This window comes from Papio anubis, chromosome 9 (assembly GCF_008728515.1).
Source record: "Papio anubis isolate 15944 chromosome 9, Panubis1.0, whole genome shotgun sequence".
NCBI lineage: Eukaryota > Metazoa > Chordata > Mammalia > Primates > Cercopithecidae > Papio > Papio anubis.
This window is the reverse complement of record NC_044984.1, coordinates 7304281-7325225: the sequence shown is the minus strand read 5'-3', so window position 1 is coordinate 7325225 and position 20945 is coordinate 7304281. Positions and strand designations below refer to the sequence as shown.

At 43.0% G+C, this 20945-nt stretch overlaps 1 protein-coding gene and 1 long non-coding RNA gene across 3 annotated transcripts in view; one reads left to right on the top strand and one right to left on the bottom strand.

Moving 5' to 3' along the window:
* Positions 1-336, bottom strand: part of PEX5 (peroxisomal biogenesis factor 5) — a 30910-nt gene extending 30574 nt beyond the window's left edge. For both annotated transcript variants that reach the window (XM_009180121.4, XM_021921978.2), the window contains exon 1: positions 18-336. The gene's annotated coding sequence lies outside the window, so the exon portion shown is untranslated. The remainder of the gene's footprint in view (positions 1-17) is intronic.
* Positions 318-19890, top strand: LOC103875598. Its single transcript, XR_634450.4, has 3 exons — positions 318-803; positions 1103-1415; positions 19771-19890. It is a non-coding gene; the product is annotated as an uncharacterized LOC103875598 (long non-coding RNA).
* The last annotated feature ends 1055 nt before the right edge of the window (positions 19891-20945 follow it).

The following is a 20945-nucleotide window of genomic DNA, read 5'->3' as shown; positions in this document are numbered from 1 at the left end:
TTAAAGGGGAAGAGCACCTTAGAGAGCAGGTCTTGGAGAGTCGACTCTAGGAGCGCTCAAAAAGGCCACGGGCCCTAGGATTTGTTTGACGGTAAGCTCAAAGAAGAATGGAGCTAAGAAGGGTTTCCCAGGTTCTGGGGGAAAGCCTAAGACGCGAGATCTTAGGCTCAGTTGATCCTGCCTCTTCCCTTGGGCGCATTGTGACCCAAGGGGATTCGCTGCCCCTTCTGAGCCTCAGTTCTCCCCTCTAAAATGGAGCTGGCTAATGTTCCCAAGCACAAGAAAGAGAAAGGCCCTAACACCAGGGACTGGGGAGTTCAGTCCGAGGCCTTCTTCAGCCTCCTAGGTCTGCCCCACTTCCAAATAACCCCTAGCGGGGCAGCGTCACTGTCTCCATGGAGACAGGGGCCCGCCCCCGCCTCAATCCCTCTCCACCTCTGCATAATGGGGAAAATAGCACTGAATGATGACAAATTCCGGAGACCAAAATAGGGTCCAACGCATCCTGAGATCTCGAGCTGGTAACGTACAGGGAAGGTGTACAGTGAGTCAGCCCTTCCTTCCACTAAGTCAACATAGCGGCCTTATTCCCACCACTCCAGGCTGGGAAAGCACAAACATACAAGAAATGCTTTTAATCACGGAATAAGACTAAGCTTCAGGCCCCCTCATCTGCCAGAGAATGTGCTCTGCTGTCAAACCTCAAAGTCATTGGGAAACAAACCCCGATAATGTCACCCGGCTTCAAGACCAAGGGAGTCCTAGTGTCACGGAGAAGAGCAAGGAGGGGCCCAGGGCTGCCGGTAAATGAGCAAGGGCAGTAGTGCCAGACGAACAGAAGTTCCATCCCAGCCCAGGGTGCACGAGCAGAGAGCCAGGCAGGCAGCAGGTGGCGCCATGCGCCGGGCTTGTTCCCTGGCTGCTCTGCAGATTTCAAAGGCGGAGGCCTCGGGGCGGGGGGGCCACAGGGAATGTCTGTGTAAACTCATCCCTGGGAAGACAGAGAAGCTGTTCTGACACCTCAGGGGAACAGAATGGCAGGGGAGAGACCATAAGACTGTGCAACATTTCTCCTTTTCCTTGCCTTTTCGCCCTCTTTCAGACGCCCCAATCCTATGCCCCGTTTTCTTCTGGAGCACACAAATCCCAGCCCTTGGGTGTCCCCTGTTCTCAGGCTGCCATCGTGAGGAAAATACCTAGTACCTGATAAACTAAACCACACAAGGATGAAGAGATGCCTTCCAGAAGGTGCATGCTTTTAAAAACAGGACCCGTAGAGAGAGCAATGTTTAAAGGAACCCATCTGATACAGTAGAGTTTCAGAACATCAAGGCAACCAGAGTTTCCCAGTACCACTTAAACATCACCACACGCATAACCTTCTGCTCTGCTAGGAGTTTATCGACTGATTAGCAGTAAGTCACTTTGTGTGCAGATCCTGGAAGAATGCTAATAATAATAACTGATGTTTACTAAAATCCAGGCGTTGTGTAAAACACTTTGTGTATCTCAATGCTTTTAATCTTCTTAATACCCCTATTAAATAGATACTACTAGACCCACTTTACAGATAAGACTTGTGCAAAATCAGACGGCTAGGAAGTCAAAATTTAATCCAGGCATAACTCCAGGCACCTACTTCCCAGTCTTAGAGAAGACTTACCGATAAGCCCTAGAGATCTTTGATCTCCTGGGCCATAGAATCATTCACAGAACTTGGTCCACAGTCCCAGAGGTGCTGGGAAAGGGCTAACAGGCTGACTTTGTAGTTTAATATTTAATTTACTGAAGCTCTAGATTTGAAACCCTAGATTTTGTTAATCCAGGTTCAATTTTAAATTCTTATTCTACTCATAAAAGTAGTAATTTTTAAAAAATAAAAATAATAATTTTTACTTATTCTTTAATTAATGTTTGACAATTCAAGTTCAATAGGTTAAATCTTACCATGTTTAGACACATATTGCATTGACTGTGTGCCAGGCATTGTTTCAAGCACTTTTCAACTATTGATTTATTTAATCCTCCTAATAGTTATTAATAATAACTATTATCCCCCATTTTACAAAAGAAGAAACTGAGGCACAGAGAAGTTGAGTGACTTGCCCAAGGTCATACTAATAAATAGCAGAGCTGGGGTTTGAACCCAGACCAGGGTCACCAAACTTTGTAAAGGGCTCAAAGGTCAGTATTTTTGGCTTTGTAGTCCATATAGTCTCTGTCACAGTGACTCAACCCCGCTGTTGGAGCACGAAAGCAGTCATAGGCCACACCTAAACAAATGAGCATGGCTGTATTCCAGTAATGCTTTTTATGAACACTGAAATATGAATTTTATGTAATTTTCATGTTACAAAATATTATTCTTCTTTTGATGTTTTTCTAACCATTTAAAAATGTCAAATACTTTTATTTATTTATTTTTTTTTTGAGACAGAGTCTTGTTCTGTCACCCAGGCCAGCATGCAGTGATGTGATCTCGGCTCACTGCAACTTCCACCTCCTAGGTTCAAGCGATTCTCCTGCCTCAGCCTCCCAAGTAGCTGGGACTACAGGCGCATGCCACCAAGCCCAGCTAATTTTTGTATTTTTAGTAGAATAGGGTTTCACTACATTGGTCAGGCTGGTCTCAAACACCTGACTTCAGATGATCCACCCGCGTTGGCCTCCCAAAGTGCTGGGATTACAGGTGTGACCCACCGTGCCCAGCCAAAAAATGTCAAATACTTCTTAGCTTGCAAACTATGCAAAAACAGGGACCAGGCCATAGTTTGTGGATCTTTGACCTGCACAGTCTTGTTCCAGAGTCCATGCTCTTAAACACTGCGCTGTACTTTTGCTTTTTAGAAATAAAAGTCAAATTTCCTAATATTTTTAACTGTGACATTTAATATTCATATGTTAAATACCTGACAGGGCAAACAACACTACTAGGCAAAACCTTTCTAAATTTTTATTCAACCCTTTAAATCTAATAAATCAAACTTATACACATTTATTCAATTTTCTTAATCCTCTTAAAGTCATAAATCTAAAACTTTTTTTCTTTTTTGCAGTTGCAAGATTTAATAGAATGAAAACAGCTCCCATACAATGGGAGGGGACCCAAAGAGGGTTGCCACTGCCAGCTCAAATGCCTGGGTTTATATCCCAATCCTTGTCCCTCCCCCTGTGCTCTCAGGCAATAGATGATTGACTATTTCTTTACCTCCTGCTTTTAGCCTAATTGGTATTTTAGTCAGCTCTTTACTACCTGATTGGTCAGGTGTGAGCTGAGTGACAAGCCCCATGTTTAAAGGTGGGTGCAGTCACCTTCCCCAGCTAGGCTTAGGAATTCTTAGTCGGCCTAGGAAATCCAGCTAGTCCTGTCTCTCAGTCCCCGCTCTGAACAGGAAAACCAAGTGCTGTTGGGGATGTTGGCCAACGACCGCTCTAACTGCTTCCTGCCGAATTGGGGCATAGTAGGTCATGCAGTTGAAATTTCCTCAGGAGTGGTGCCTTTGATGTCATCAACATAGGAGCATGGGCTAGCAGACCAGTCCAGGGGTCTGCAGTAGATCTTAGTCATGGACTGCATCTGGGCTCCATTAGAAAAACCATTTGTAGTTTTACAGCTTCGATTCTGGAAGAGACAAACTTAACAAGGAGGTTAAAGATACAGGGATTGAAATGTATGGCCTGACATGCAGGGGGAGGCACATCCAACAGTTAGTAGTGTTTTGGGATGAGGATAAGCCAGTATTGGCTGGATACGTTCCTCACTGAGGGCCCTGGTGCCTTTGGATAATTTTAGCCCTAAGTATTTAACCTGCTGTAAGCAGAGCTGAGCCTTTGGTTTGAAAACCTTGTAGCCACAGGTGGCAAGGAAGTTTAAGAGCACTTGGGTGACTTGATGGCCCAAGGTTTCTGAACGGGCTGCTAAAAGTAAAGCGTCCACATACCAAAGGACAAGAGTGTCCAAGTATGAGAACTGGCTCAAGTCTTGGGCTGATGCCTGGCCAAATAGATGGGGGCTATCCCTGAACCCTTGGGGTAAACCAGTCCAGGTGAGCTGAGACATTGGGTTCAAAGGATCTTCAAAGGCAAACAAGAATTGAGAGTCAGGATGTACAGGGATACAGAAAAAGGCATCCTTAAGATCCAGGACTGTAAACCACTCTGCTTCCTCTGGCATTTGGGAAAGAAGAGTGTAAGAGTTAGGTACAGCTGGGTATAGAGGGACAACGGCCTCATTGATAATCCTGAGATCTTGCACTAACCTCCATGTCCATTGGGTTTCTGTACTCCTAAAATTGGAGTATTGCAGGGACTATTGCATGGTTTTACTAGGCTTTGGGCTTTTAGGTCCTTAACAATCCTTCGGAGTCCTTGTTGGGCCTCGGGTCTAAGGGGGTACTGCCTTTGGTAGGGGAAGGAGGGAGAATCCTTTAGTTTAACTTGAACAGGACGGGCATTCTTGTGGCCCAGACTTCAGGATTAATTCCTTCCTCAAGTAGGGGACAACAAACGGGTGTTCCTTGTCCTATGTTCAAGTGTATAATGGCCCCTGCTTTTGCTAGTATGTCTCCCTAACAAAGGAGTGGGGCTTTCAGGCATAATGAGAAAGGCATGTGAAAAGAGTAAAGTTTCCCAGTCACAACTCAGTGGGTGGGAGAAGTACCTAGTGACTGCCTCTCCTAGGACCCCTCGGATAGTGACAGATCTGGAAGACAGTTGTCCGGGACAGGAGAGTAAGACTGAGAAGGCTGCTCCAGGAGACAGTTAACCTCCTGGCCATCAATAATCAAGCATACCCAGGGCTCTGAGAGGGTGATGGCATGGGCTGGTGCTTGCCCTGGGCACCCAGTCCTGTTGCTGGATCATCTGGTTAGTGGCTTCTGATTCAGAGGACCTTCATCCCCTGGGGCAGTGGGCCTTCCAGTGATTATCTTGACATAAGGAGCATGGACAAGGGGGTGGCTTATTTCTATTCGGACAATCTTTTTTAAAGTGCCCTTGTAGACCGCACTGGAAGCAGGCATTCAACTTGCCCAGCTTTTCCCTTTTCCAGAGCTTCCAAAGCCCACTTGCCTGAGGGCCTTGACTAAAGTGGTAACCTTTTTTTTATCCCATTTATCCCATTCTGCCTGCTCCTCCTGATCTGTATTAGAAAAAACCAAGCTTGCCAAGTTCAATAGGGTTTCTAAGTTTTGCTCTGGGCCTAAGGTGGACTTTTGAAGTTTTTTCCTAATGTCTGCAGCTGACAGAGTGATAAACTTATCCTTTAAGATTAGTTTGCCTTCAATAGAGTCAGGTGACAGCAAGGTGTGCTTCCTCAATGCCTCCCTTAGTCTCTCCAGAAAGGCAATCTCTTTGGAGATACAACTTGCTCTAATACTTGGGAAAGGAAGTAAAGTCTGAAGCATTAGTACCTAGGAGGCAGGGATCGGAAGAAGTAGATTCATGGGTAAGGAGAATTTTGGGGCTACACTTACAAGAAAGTCATGGTCAGGCCCCAGGAGGTATGGGTCAGAAGGAAAGGTAGGGGCACATGCATGGGCGACTGTTGAGTAGAGACTTCTGGCTATGCCATGATCTCAACTGGCCAATGCCCGGAGTTCAGGATGATACCTTTCTGCCTCTATTCAGCCCTCGGCTTCCCCCAGGAATATTGTGAAAGTGGAAGCTGGTTCCAAGCAGACCAACACTCCCAACCCAAAAGGGTTGGGAGTTGTTAGAAAGCCTTTTCCCAGAAAGTCTGACACCTGAGTCTTAAGTCCGGCAGCCACGCTAATTGTTTTTAACGGGCCAACAGGTGCCTGGTATTTTCCTCCAAATCTAAGGAAGGATAGAACAGAATAGCAAGCGAAAGTGGTCCAATATTACTCCCCTCTTTGGAGAATCCCTGTATGGGCCACCAAATGTTACCAGCGGGTCTTTGTTCTTAGACCTCCCAAGATGGTGGTGGACTACTCTCAAGATGGTGGCAAGCCTTTGTTCTCTGACCTGGGATTCTTGACCTCACAGACTCCAAGGAATTGAAACTTGGGCCATGCAGTGAGTGTTATAGCTCTTTTAGAAGCCATGGGTCATGGAAGAGAACCGTGGAACCCAGCGACTAGTGTTCAGCTTGATTAGGACGAACCTGGGAACTTAACCATGCAGGAACAATGGTGAGCCTCTAGCCCAATCAGGAGCAGCAATGGGTGCCTCACTGGATCAAAGCACCAGAGACACCCTCACAGGTCTGGAGGGGTGGAAGTCAGCAGCGGGTCTGCAACGGTGGCGATCAGCAATGGTGGACCGCAGACGAAAGCTCAGCTCGCGCTGGAACAAATACGGACTGGAAGAGTGTACAGTTGCAAGATTTAACAGAGTGAAAATAGAGCTCCCATACAATGGGAGGGGACCCAAAGGGGGTTGCCTAAGTCTAAAACTTCACTTTCCAAATCAAAGGCTAATCCATCAGATTCTCTAAAACATCAAACATTTTAACTTATAATGTCACTTACACATCTCTGCAAGGCAAATTTACTGACTCAGGTAAGTCAAGTTTACTGGGTTAAATTTAGAACTACAGTGTAGATACTTAAAAGTCAGAGATTTGAGACTAAGACTCAAGACATAGACATATCCCCAAGACAAGGCTGAGTCACAAATGAATACTCTCAGCCCTGTTTTAGAGCTGAGCTCTGCCTGCTGTGTCATGGATCCCTAAGGAAATTTCCTCCACTTGGTAATGATATCCAAGTCATGAGTTACAACTTCTTTTTTTTTTTTTTTTTTTTTTTTTGAGACAGAGCCTCACTTCATCTCCCAGGCTGGAGTGCAATGGCAGGATCTCAGCTCACTGCAACCTCCAGCTCCTTGGTTCAAGCAGTTCTAGTGCCTCAGCCTCCCAAGTAACTGGGATTACAGGCATGCGCACCACACCAGGCTAATTTTTTGTAGTATTTTTTTTAAAAAGAATGGGGTTTTACCACGTTGGCCAGGCTGGTCTTGAACTCCTGGCCTCAAGTGATCCACCCACTTCAGCCTCCCAAAGTACTGGGATTACAGGTGTAAACCACCGTGCCCGGTCATGAGTTACAAGTTAACCTAGTTATTATCATCTCATTTAGGTACAGCTACTTTCTTTCACAACTTCATTTGGATAAATGAATTTCTTTATTTTTTATTTATCGATTTATTTTGAGACAGAGTTTTGCTCTTGTTGCCCAGGCTGGAGTGCAATGGCACGATCTCGGCTCACCACAACCTCCACCTCCCAGGTTCAAGCGATTCTCCTGCTTCAGCCTCCCAAGTAGCTGGGATTACAGGCATGCACCACCACGCCCCACTAATTTTTGTATTTTTATTACAGATGGGGTTTCTCCATGTTGATCAGGCTGGTCTCGAACGCCCGACCTCAGGTGATCCACCTGCCTTGGCCTCCCAAAGTGCTGGGATTACCACTGCGCCCAGCCTAATTTCTTTATTTTCTAAGTGTTCAAGTCTACATTCCTTTTGTTTGGAGGAGGGGTAATACTATGGTTTGAATGTGCCCCCAAAATATTAATGTGTTAGAAAGTTAACCCCTCTGCCCTCGTGAGTGGATTAATGTGATTAATGTCGCTATCATGGGAGTGGGCTTGTTATAAAAGCAAGCTCTCTCTGGCTTGCTTGCCCTTGCCCTCTCAGCATGTGATGCCCTCCACCATGTTATGATGTAGCAAGAAGGCCCTCATTAGATAGTGGCACCATACTCTTGAACCATGAACTAAATCAACCTCTATTCCTTATCAATTATCCAGCCTCCATAACTATGACCTAAATAAACCTCTATTTTTCATAAATTACTCAGTCTGTGATATTCAGTTATAGCAACAGAAAACAAACTAAGACAGGTAGGAAATGGGGGATGACCCCATCTGATTTGATTCTTTAGTTTTTGAATGACATCAGATGCAGAGTAATAGAAGTTTCCATGCTCTGGAAATTGCAAATCAAGTTACAATCTTTACACATGTACATTTGGAAGGGCTTGTTTGTTATGATTACCTATCCCTCCTTGCAGCCCTCATAGTCATCATTGGCAGAGACAACTTGGCAAAGGATGAAAGCAGTATATGTGATGAAATGCAGCAAATCCCAAAGCCAGGATCATCTAAATAGACCTGAAGAAATCTTAATTTGCTTTAAAAGTGTTCAAAGTAGTGATATCTAGATATACCCAGGTATACCAAGCACTACGCACCTAGGTTTGGGTACAAATCATCTTAACTCCACCCCAGGCCACCCAGTAGAGAATGCTGCCAGATAGCAGCAAGGACTGTAGTACACACTGTCTTTACCCCTATGTCTTAGTCTGTTCTGGCTGCGATAATAAAATACCTTAGACTGAGGACTGGGGCACAGTGGCTTATGCCTGTAATCCCAGCACATTGGGAGGCTGAGGTGGGTGGATCACCTGAGGTAAGGAGTTTGAGACCAGCCTGACCAAGATGGTGAAACCCCGTCTCTAAAAATACAAAAATTAGCCAGGCATGGTGGCAAGCACCTGTAATCCCAGCTACTTGGGAGGCTGAGGCAGGAGAATCGCTTGAACCCCAGAAGTGGAAGTTGCAGTGAGCCAAGATCATGCCATTGCATTCCAGCCTGGGTGTCAGAGCACGACTCCCATCTAAAAAAAAAAACACCGTAGACTGGATGGCTTATAAACAATAAACATTTACTTCTCGCAGTTCTGCAGGCTGAGAAGTCCCATCAAAGCACCCGCAGATTCAGTGTCTGGTGAGGTTCTTGCTTCCTCATAGATGGTGCCTTCTTGCTGCATCTTCACACGGTGGAAGGGCTAGCCACCTCTCTGGGATCTAGACACTAATCCCATTCATGAGGCAGAGCCCTCATGACAGAATCATCTCCCAAAAGCCTCCTAACCACCTCCTAATACCATCACACTGGGGGTTAGGATTTCAACATATGAACTATGGGGCAGACACAAACATGTGGACCATAGCATCCTGCTTCTAGTAGAATCTCACCACTTTTGAAATCCAGAGAAGTTTCAGAATATGTCACCCTTGCCAAATCCAGCTGGGAACCCTTTGATTGTCCCCACACAGAAAAGGAAGGAAGGAAAAAAGAAAGCAAGATTTTTTTACTTGGGAATATTTCCCCAAATGAGTGGTTTTGCTCCCTTTTCAGGATTTTTTCACCAAATATCTATAGCATACACAGATAAGCTGTGTGCGTGTCTGTGTGTTTGTGTGTGTGTGTGTGTGTGCGCGCACACATGTGTGTGTGTTTGGAGAAAGACCCTGCTTTGGGAAAAAATGGAGTAGACACACTTTTCTCTATTCCCCCCATTCAGTACAACTTAAAACCCTGAGCATTATATGTAAACCAAACGTAAGAAGACTCTAAAAGGTGTAGAAAAGAAGGCAGACTGGCTAGGGACCACAGGACCCAAGAAACAACATGGTAATGAGTCCCATGGGTTTCCTTTTTGCCTCACGTATCTCATACTGAGTGCTTCAAAGGCCAGCAACCCAGAAACAGCAACATACCCAGACAAAATACATTCCAATAAAAGCCTGCTCTTTCTAACCAAAGGGTAAGAAGAGGGGCAGCCTACCAAGACAGAAACTTCTAGACAATAACCACTCCATTCTAGCTAAACACCAAATGTAAAACTGTGCCCCTAACCACACACCCAGCAAAGGCCAAGAGGGAAGTCTAGACTTCCTCCCTCATGAGGCTGTAACAAGACACCCCAATAGCCAGGTGGGTACCCCTAAAACCGAGGTGTCGGCAGAGGTATGTTCCTTCTGGAGATGGTAGGGAGAAATCTGTTTTCTTGTCTTTTCCAGCTTCTAGAGCCCACCTGATTCTTTGGTTCATGGCACCTACCTCTGTCTTCAGTCAGCAATGTCTGGCCAAGCCCCTCTACTACTGTCATCCGTCTGGTTCTCTCCCTGCTGCCTCCTTCTCTCACATATAAGGACCTCAGTGATCATATTGGGCCCACTTGGATAATCCAGAATCATCTCTACATTCTCTCTCCATATCCTGGAGGATAATCTCCAGGACCTCTACTACCAAGAGAATGCAGTAATAACTTTTTTTTTTTTTTTTTTTGAGTTGGAGTCTCACTGGAGTGCAGTGGTGCCATCTCAGCTCACTGCAAGCTCCGCCTCCCAAGTTCACACTATTCTCCTGCCTCAGCCTCCCGAGTAGCTGGGACTACAGGCGCTTGCCACCACACCCAGCTAATTTTTTTGTATTTTCAGTAGAGACGCAGTTTCACCGTGTTAGCCAGGATGGTCTCAATCTCCTGACCTTGTGATCTGCCTGCCTTGGCCTCCCAAAGTGCAGGGATTACAGGCGTGAGCCATGGCACCCGGCCAGTAATAACTTTTCTTAAGCCACTTAGTTTGTGAAAAATTTTTATAACAGCAATGAGAAGACAAGCCACTGACTTGGAGAAAATATTTGCAAAACTCCTATGTGATAAAGAACTGTTATCCAAAATATAAAAAGAACTCTTAAAACTCAACAATAAGAACATAAGGTGGGCCAATTAATCACTTCCACCTTCAACTGTAATTTCTCTTTGCCATGTGGCCTAACATATTCACAGGTTCCAGACAGTAGGACATGAACATCTTTGGGAGGGACATTATTTTGCACCACACCCACTGAAAATATCCTTCAGGAATGGAGAGAAAATCGAGACTTTCTCAGTTAAGGAAAATGAAAAGAATTTGTCCCCATCAGACCTATCCTGAGTGAATAGCTAAAGGAAGTTCTTAAAGCAGAAAGGAAACAATAAAAGAAGGAACTTTGAAACAACATGAAATAAGGAAAAATGCAGTAAGCAAAAATATGGGTCAATACAATAGGCTTAAGTTTTCTAACATGTTTGACGATTGAAGAAACATCATATCGTTGTTTTTTGGAATAAGCATTAGCTAAACAAATGAAACCTGAGTTGCCCAACCAGTTACTTATATTCACCATCTATGAGTTTCCGTAACTTCACCTTGACATTCACCACATTTTCTCATCTACAATCTGAAGGGACTGCACAACAGATATTTAAAAGTCCCTGTCTCTAAAATCTATGACTGTCCATGTATACATATGTAACAAACCTGCACATTGTGCACATGTACCCTAGAACTTAAAATACAATTTAAAAAGAGAGAGAGAGAGAGAAAAGTGGGTTTCAGGAAAAAAAAAAAAAAAAAAAAGGTGGTGCCTTTGCACTCAGTGGCAAGTTTTTGTTACAGATTAATTTTTCCATAAATTGAATCAATCAGTAATTTCAAGGTTTTGTTTTTTCTAAATGGAAGAGTTCAGGATTACACTCTATTAAAATTTTGCCCTAAAATAAAAAAATAAAATAAAATCCGTGACTGTCATGTAGTAAGTAGTGTCAAATGCCCTCTATAAAAGCCAGTCTCGTTGTCCATTTTAATTCAATAATTCAACAAGTGTGTATTAGGCACCTATTGAGCACAAGTCCTCATGCTAATTCCTTAATTTCTTATTATTTATAATTCCTTATTATTTAGGCATTTACTCTGATGTTTGTATTATCTTTAAATCCCCTCCCAGGGCTTAACCTTACCAGTCCCACCACCACCACACACACATACCTACTGTCCACGGGAGCCTTTTCAAGCAGGCTGCTCCCACCCAGCTGCCTAAGATGGCTTCCTGTGAGACCTCCACCACATTCATTGATTCTAAAAAGTATCACTTTAAGAGAATGAGAAGACAAGCTACTAACTTGGAGAAAATATTTGAAAAACTCTTATGTGATAAAGGACTGTTATCCAAAATTTTAAAAGAACTTAAAACTCAGTAATAAAACAAACAGCTCAATTTGAAAGTGGACAAAACATCTGAATAGACAAAAGAAGATATACAGATGACAAATAAGCATATGAAAAGATGTTTAGCATCATATGTCATTAAGAATTGCAAGTTAAAACAACAATGAGAGACCACTACACACCTATTGGAATGGCCAAAATCCAAAACTGTGGCAACATCAAAGTTTGACAAGGGTGTGGAGCAACAGGAACCTTTTTTTCTTGCTGGTGGGAATGTAAAATGGTACAGCCACTTTGGAAGACAGTTTGGCAGATTCTTACAAAACTAACCATACTCTTATCCTATGTTCCAGCAATCACACTCTTTGGTATTTAACCAAATGAGTTGAAAACTTATATCCATACAAACCTTTGCACAATATTATTTATAAACACCAAAAGTTGAAGAAGGGAACCAAGATGTCCTTCAGTAGAGGAACAGATAAGCTGTGGTTCATCCATAAAATGGAATATTATTCAGCAATAAAAAGAAATGAGCTATCAAGCCATTAAAAGGCATGGAGGAATCTTAAATGCATATTACAAAGTGAAAGAAGCCAATCTGAAAAGGCTTTGTAATGTATGATTCCAACTGTATGACATTCTGGAAAAGGCAAAGCTATGGAGACAGCAAAAAGATCAGTAGTTGCCAAGGGGTGGAGGTCAGGGAGGAAGGATAAGTAGGTGGAAGACAGAGCATTTTTAGGGCAGTGAAGCCACCTTGTAATGGTGAACACAATCATTTGTCAAAACCCATAGAACTTACAACACAATGAGTGAAGTCTACTGAAAACTATGGACTGTGGGTGACCATGATGGGTCAATGTAGGTTCATAATTGTAACAAATGTACTTCTCTGGTAAGGGATATTGAGAGTAGGGAAGTCTGGGGGTGGGGACAGGAGGTATATGGGAACTCTCCGTGCTTTCTGCTCAGTTTTTCTGTGAACCCCAAACAGCTCTAAAAAATAAAGTCTATTTTTTAAAAAAAGTATTACTGGACTTCTTCAGATTAAAGTAGAGTATGTTTCCTACTGCCTGTTGCTGCAGAATTTAGCCAGCTCAGTACCCTTCCTCCCACATTTCTGTAACACAGAGGAGATAGTACACACCATTGGTTACACACAGCCTGTATTCTGCAGACCTTGGCTGATGACAGGGTGAGCAAGATACATTACGTGTCTTGGGGTAGCACCTATTAGCACCTGCTAAAAATTTTTGGCTAAAATTAAAGAGGGATGGTATCAGTAGATGGTATGTCATGATATAGTCATATAAGTCATAATTCCATGCATGAGTCCTGGAAGCATGGGTCTCCTTCCTCCTCACATCCTTATTCTTGGGTGTAGGTGCCCCCTTCTGCACAGTATTGTAGAAAAAAATGACAATAACTGAAGTTATAGCAGTAACTCACATTTTTAGGTAGTACTCCTGTTCCAGGAACTGTGCTAAACACATTCTCAAGCATTCTCAGTAACTTTAAGAATGTGGGAGACAAGCAGGATTGTCTGGTGAATTACCTGGGGAGCTCCTTCCAGTCGCCTGGCAAGAGGCTAGCTTGGAGGGGTGCGAAGATCACCATCGTCTTTCTCCCAGCAGGACATGCCACTCCAGACAGAACTCAACTTCCCTAGTGACCAACGGCTTTCCAACCTCTCCTCCAAGTAAGAAAAGTAATGCCTGATCTCAGTATATTCCAAGGTCTCTAGTTGCTGGGCTTCATGCTTTCCTAGCTATTGCGGTAAATGATTAGCACTCAAACTCAGACCGTCAAGGCCACAAAGCCACCCATACTTGCCACCTAAAAGTCACAGCAATAGGAAGAGGGAGCCTTCTACAACCCCTCTTCAAGATGCTGAGAGAACAGGGAACCTATTCACCTGCTGACTCTTCCACCTGCTTCATCCCACAGCAAATGACCCACTAGAGTTTTCCCTAAGGGCTTTGCAAGAAAAGAATGTAAGCCCCATGACAGCAGGGACTTCAGCCGGCTCAGTGCTGGATCTCCAGGACCTAGAACTGTGTCTGACACACATAATAGATAAGGTTTTAATTGGTTTTATTATTTTTAGGTATGGTAAATCCAACAGATCAGGAAATGATTGCCACTGAAAAGATAGTTTGTTGCAATTCCCAGAGAAGTGGGGGGCACACCATAACTACTTTGATATACTTCAGCAGCTTTACCAACTCCAACTATGTCAAATTGAGTGGGTTGAATTGGCCACATGGACAGCCAGTGCTGTAGAGAAATGATTGAAATGTCCGCTCCTGTATCTACCAAACCTTTAAATTTCTTTCCTTGAATAGTTATTTCACAGGTAGGATGTTTATCAGTAATTTGATTTACCCAATAAGCTGCTTTGCCTTGTTTATTTGTGCTTCCAAATCCTCCTGTTCATTTAATTTCACTTTTTCCCTTTCCCACATATGGCACAATCAGGAACTGTCCTATGTGCTCTCCTGGCTCTGCTTTACAGGGAACAGAAGTAGATACAACAATCTGAATTTCCCCATTATAATCTGAATCAATGATTCCTGTATGTATTAGTACACCTTTTAATCTTACACTAGACCTTCCTAAAAGTAATCCTATTGTCCCTGCCAGCAAGGGTCCACAGACTCCTGTTGGGACCTTTTGCGGGGGTTCCTCAGGCAGAAGGCTCACAGCTTTTGTGCAGCATAAATCTACTGTGGCACTACCGGCTGTGGCGGGGGACAGACATTGTACAGGGCGACGGAATGGCCTGAGTTAGAAATGCCCTGGTTTAGAACAGGGCCCAGGACAGGCCCCTCATGGTGCTTCCCAAAATCGGGTTCCCATCTTTATCAAACTTAGCGTGACAATGACTAGCCCAGTGTTTTCCTTTTTCACATTTTGGACATATTTCAGGCTCAACAGTTTTCTTTTTTCCCCTACCTGGTGGCCTGACTCGCTGATTTTTTTCTACATTATTCTTCAGTATGAATAACTTGTCTAAATTCTTGGAGTAATTTAAAAGGAAAAGGCTCAACTGCAGCTATAGTATTTCCCTCTTGATCTGGAGGGTATATTCTAACAATCAACTGCCAAGCTTCTGAATCACCCTCTCGTCTAGCTTGCTGAATTCCTGCCTGAATAGAACTAAGAGCAGTCACTCAAGGCACGGCTCAAACAGTCACTGGGGCAACTATTTTCCGCCCAGTGTCCTCCAGAAAAGAAAGATCTGGGGGGTCATTTTCTTCAAAATAACGAGAGGGTGCAGACACAGGGTAGGGATGAACCTCTCCTTCCTTTGCCACTTTAGCTTCAGCTGTCAAATAAGCATGCTCTGGAACCTCTTCTGTTACCTCACTATACTCTTGTTCCTCCCTGTCATCAGTGTGAAAAAGTTCCAAGGTGGAACGAACCAGACCCCAAACTTGCCCCATTGTTACTCTGATGCTTCCGAGCTCCCCTTCGTACTCACCACAGGGATTGCTTTAAGAGTATTCAGGTGTCCTCCAGCTTGTTTTCCATTCCAACTGTCACTCTGGTGACCCTTCGACCTGGATTCGAGCCCCACAAATGGAAGCCACTTGCTGAGACCAGCTCGTTCGAGGAGACCCTAACCCAGCAGCGCTAGAAGAATTAAAGACACACACACAGAAATATAGAGGTGTGAAGTGGGGAATCAGGGGTCTCACAGCCTTCAGAGCTGAGAGCCCTGAACACAGATTTACCCACATATTTATTAACAGCAAAGCAGTCATTAGCATTGTTTCTATAGATATCAAATTAACTAAAAGTATGCCTTATGGAAAGCGAGGGGATGGGCCGAATTAATTGCAGCAGGAACACACCCTTAAGACACAGATTGCTCGGGCTTTTGTTTGTGGCTTAAGAATGCCTTTAAGTGGTTTTCCACCCTGGGCTGGCCAGGTGTTCCTTGCCCTCATTCCCGTAAACCCACAACCTTCCAGCTTGGGCGTTATGGCCATTATGGACATGTTACATTGCTGCAGATATTTTATTTATGACCAGTTTTGGGGGGGCTTGCTTCCAACAGGGGCAAGTTTATGGCCAGATTTTGGAGGGCCTGCTCCCAACAGAGATATCGAAGAAAAATGTTCAGCCAGCCATTTGTCTACCACCATGGGAAACTGTCCATTGGGTCAGGGTCTAAGATCCCCAGTATACTTATTTGAGAAAGGCCACTAATTGGAACTAATGGAAGGTTAGCTGTGGTATTGACAGGGAGTTTTTTCCCCATCTCACCAGGGACAGTTAGGACATTCTCATTGCCAATGGCCCTTTTGCTTATAGTAAACACACTGATTCTGGCCCAGAGGCCAGCAAGTCAGGGGCTCTTGTCTGGGAATCCCAGATGCTGATCTTGTGACACTTTCTTGAGATGAGCAATTTTGAGGTGGCAGGTGACTTTAAGCAACTGTTAACAATTTAACTTTTTGGCTATTTTGTATGTGTGTGTTTTCCACCTCTTTTGCCCTGGCCCTGTTGTTGTAAACTTTATAGGCCATGTTTAAATGTTGACTTATAGAGGTTTAAAGTCCCATTGCTGCTTTTTGTAGCTTCCTCCTAATGTCAAGGGCAGATTGAGTAGTAAAATGTATACCCAGGAGAGCTTGCCCTTCTGAGGAGTCTGGGTCTGCATTGGTATATTTCCTGAAATGTACCCTGAAACAGTGGGATTTTTGTCTCTGAGTTATTTCTCTTGCCTTGTCATAATTCACTGGCTTAACCACACACCTTTTCTTCTGCTTTTTTTCCCACAGTACAGCAAGCAGATGACAATACTTGCAAGTCATAACGAGTTGAATTTAAAAACATGGTTTATTTAACAAATTCTTTTGTAAATTTTTCTGGATTCTCTGGCCAAATTTTTCCTTGTATAAAGCCAAATCACACATAGAAAATGGCACATGTACTCTGTTTCCTCATTTCTATCAGGCACCTCCCTCAGTGGACACAGGTTTGATTTTAGGGGCTGATATGGAACCCTACTCCTGGTGGTACTGGTTGGGCTTACTTTCTCAGGCAGCAAGGGTGTATAGGCTGGGATAGCTGGATAAGGGGAATGGGTACCCAATGACCTTGGGTGGAATTCTTCATTAGAGAACTGGCAGGAATCCCCTCAGAACTGGGGGACTGAGGAGACTCCAGGGAGATCATAGGCCTTCTAGGGGGAGCAGCTAGGAGGGGATCCCTTAGGCACAGCTTTCTGTTACTTAGAAGTAACATGAGCCAGTAAAGGACCATAAAAGCCTGTACACAAGGGACCTCCTCTCATTTTCTTTCTTCTTTACAGAATGAGTCTAATGGTAAAATATTATTATAACGTATAGAACCATGTTTAGGCCAAATCTATTGGTTTTCTAATTTGAATCGAATCCAAGTGGTATTGTAATAGAAAATGAGTTGCTTTTTCTTGAGGCCAAATTTGAATTTGCTCTAATAGCCTAAAAGACAACCCTAGTGGCAATTCCTCTGGTATACTTGTCATTGTCCCATGTACAACAAGGATTTCTACTGGACATAGTTTTTCTAAGTCTAGTGAAAGGGAAAGGAACTGGGCTTTTACTATGTTTCCCTTTTAGATTCTCATTTCCTGCTGAGAAGGTCTAAGTATAAGTAGCAAGGCATTATGAAAGTGGGTTAGAAGCATTTGCCAGTGAATGAACTATGACAAAAGGAGTATTTTTAAAGCAAAATGTAAAAGGAAAAGTGCAAATAAAGTGATAATAAGAAAAGAAGATGCTGTTATGGAATATGAAAACTTTAGGGCAGGAAACAAGAAAAGGCAAGACCAATATTCCCCCTAGGGTGTGGCTCGAACCCACAATCCTAGAGGGAACACCAATGCTGAAAGCCCTGGAGCATTCAGAGGGTGGCCAACAATATCAAATGCCAATAACCCAGAGTACCAGAGTATCAGCCAGTGAGGATCCCTACACCAAATGCCAGAAATTCCAGAGTACCTGGGACTAACCAATGCCAATAACTTCAGAGCATCTAGGGGAAAGCTAACAGTGAACCCCGAAGGCCTGGTTGGATCCACAGAACAATGTGACTCTAGCGTCCCAGAGTCAGCACAATGGGAGGGCTCTCACAACCAGGTGACCTGCTTTAAACAATTGCCCAAATACAGTTAACAGAAAGTCAAAGCAAAAAACACTGCAGGCAAAACACACATTTAAGAACTGAAAATAAAATGGCTGGTTATTTAAGAAAGAGATAGTAAAGACAAGTCAAAAAGTCCAAGCATGTTGTAAATGGTCTTTGTAAGTCGTGATAAGGTTCATGAAGGGGAATTTATGAAAGGAATTCTATGTATGATTAAGCTAGCTGTAATTAAAATAAAATTGCTTAAAATAGACTTTCTACTTTAGGAGGCCAAGGTGGGTGGATCACCTGAGGTCAGGAGTTAAAGACCAGCCGGGTCAACATGGTGAAACCCCATCTCTACTAAAAATACAAAAATTAGCTGGACATGGTGGCAGGCACCTGTAATCCCAGCAACTTGGGTGGCTGAGGCAGGAGAATCGCTTGAACCCAGCAGACAGAAGTTGCAGGGAGCTGACAAGATCATGCCACTGCACTGCTACCTGGGTGACAGAGGGAGACTCCTCTGTCTCAAAAAAAATTAAAAATTAAAAACAAATAAAATAGACTTTCTAAAAAACGATCTGCATGTTAAAACCAAACTTTCTTGAGGTACTGGTTTGCTAAATTATGGGAAATTTTACTTTCAATACTATAACCAGTTGTGTTTTTTCTTTTTTAAGCTTCTCATATTAGTGTATCCAGTCCTTTCTGGGCCATCTCTTCTCCATCTTTTAGATTTCTTTGGACTCCATCATTCTTTCTGATCTAATTACTGATACAAGTTTCACACACACACACAATCGTCATTGTGAATATGTTTAATGTCTAATGAGTGTGAGAAAGACTATTTCCAGGTACCTGGGTTTTTAATCAATGTTTACTAAAATTATAATTATAAAACCTGATTTTGCATAAGGCTTTAAATTCAAATTACAAATCTTGAAATTCTGTCTATAAATGTACTAAGTGTTGTTTTTTGAAAAAAATCACTTCCGCTTGTTCTTTGATTGATGTTTAACTCAAACAGATTTATATTTTGTTGGCAATTAGTCCTATTTACAAAGTTAGTACATTTTTCATAACTGATATAAACCATATTCACATGCTTAATGTATTGGATTGTTTTTCCTTATGCCTTTTCATGACCTGACAAGGTAGACTTAGAATCCTTATATGCAAAATCTTTCTCATCACTTAAGCAACTCTTGTAAATCTAATTATTTGATTTGCCATGCTCAGATGTTTGATTTGTCCTAAATGTTCTAATACTGCTTGTAAGCTTCAGCAGCATCTTATACCTTTCAACTAAAACTCATCAGTCTAAAATCAACACATATTTCAAGTTGAAAACACAATTTAAATTGAGGTTTAACTTAAATTCACACCGGTTTTTAAAATTTATCTTAAACTTGACATCACAATATTATAATTTACCTCACTGATTCTATACTAAGTTTCACACCTTGTCAGAGTTGTAGAGTCATTCATCCCACTAAGCAAAGCAATTTGACCTTCTCAGGAAGATTCTGGTTATTAGGTCAAAAACTTAGTACCTAATATGGAATGAATGTTTGTGTCCCCTCCTCCTAAAAAATTTATATGTTGAAATCCTAACCCCCAATTTGATGGTATTAGGTTGGTACAAAAGTAACTGTGGTTTCGTCATTTAAAAAAAAATGGCAAAAACCACAATTACTTTTTCACCAACCTAATATTAGAAGGTGGAGCCTTTGGGAGATAATTAAGGCATGAAGGTGGAGCTCCCATGAATGCAATTAGTGTCTTTCCTTATAAAAAGAGATACGACCACTCATCCTCACTCTCTCTGCTCTCCACCATGTGCAAGAAGATAGATATCTACCAACTGGGAAGACAGCGAGCCCTCATCAGGAACCAAATCTGCTGACAACTGGATCTTGAACTTCCCAGCCAACAGAATTGTGAGGAATAAATGTATGTTTTCTAAGTCAGTGGTCACCAACCTTTTTGGCACCACGGACCAGTTTCATGGAGGACAATTTTTCCACAGACTGGAGGGTGCAGTGGTTTCGGGATGACTCAAGCACTTTTATTGTGTACTTTATTTCTATTATTATTACATTGCAATACATAGTAAGATAATTATACAATGCACCATAATGTAGAATCACTGGGAGCCCTGCACTTGTTTTCCTGCAACTAGACATCCTTTCTGGGGATGATGGAGATACTGACAAGTCATCAGGCATTAGATTCTCACGAGGAGCACACAACCTAGATCCCCCACATGCACAGATCACAACAGGGTTCATGGTCCTATGAGAATCTAATGCTGCCGCTGCTCTGACAGGAGGCAAGCTCAGGCAGTAATGCCCAGCAATGGGGAGCAGCTATAAATACAGATGAAGCTTCACTTGCTTGCCTAACACTCACCTGCTGTTAGTACAGTTTCTAACAGACCACAGACTGGTACTGATCAGTGACCCAGGGACTGGGGAACCCCTGGTTTAAGCCACCCAGGCTTAAACCATCTCAAGGTGGCTGTTAAATTGTAATCTTTATAATCCTTTGGTTACCTATACAATCCTCGGCCCTGAAGTTGAATTTTGGAGACCAAAACTGTGGCTTTACCCACTAAGAGTATTATATTTTTTCCAATGTAGATATCAAAAGGAGGAAGAATCCCTCATTATACACCATGGTATTCTGTTACAGCAGCCCAATTGACTAAGACAGTGCTATAAAACAGTTACTTGTCAGATTGAAGAGCAGGACAAGAGAGCTACATGCTGCCAAGGTAATTCTTACCAGTGACCTCATGAGCATTCTCCTGGTAGATTTACCTCTGCTGACCACAGGCCAGGTTTTTGGCTGGACTGTTTCACAGCTCACATCAGCAGGGCATCTTTTGCATTGTGCCTTCTCCCATCTTAGGTAGATGGAACAGTACTGCTCCCGTACCTGGATCCTTAGCAAGTTTTCCTCACTTAATAAGTTCTGCATTCTGTATTGCATTTTTCTTGTCTCACCAGACTCTATAGC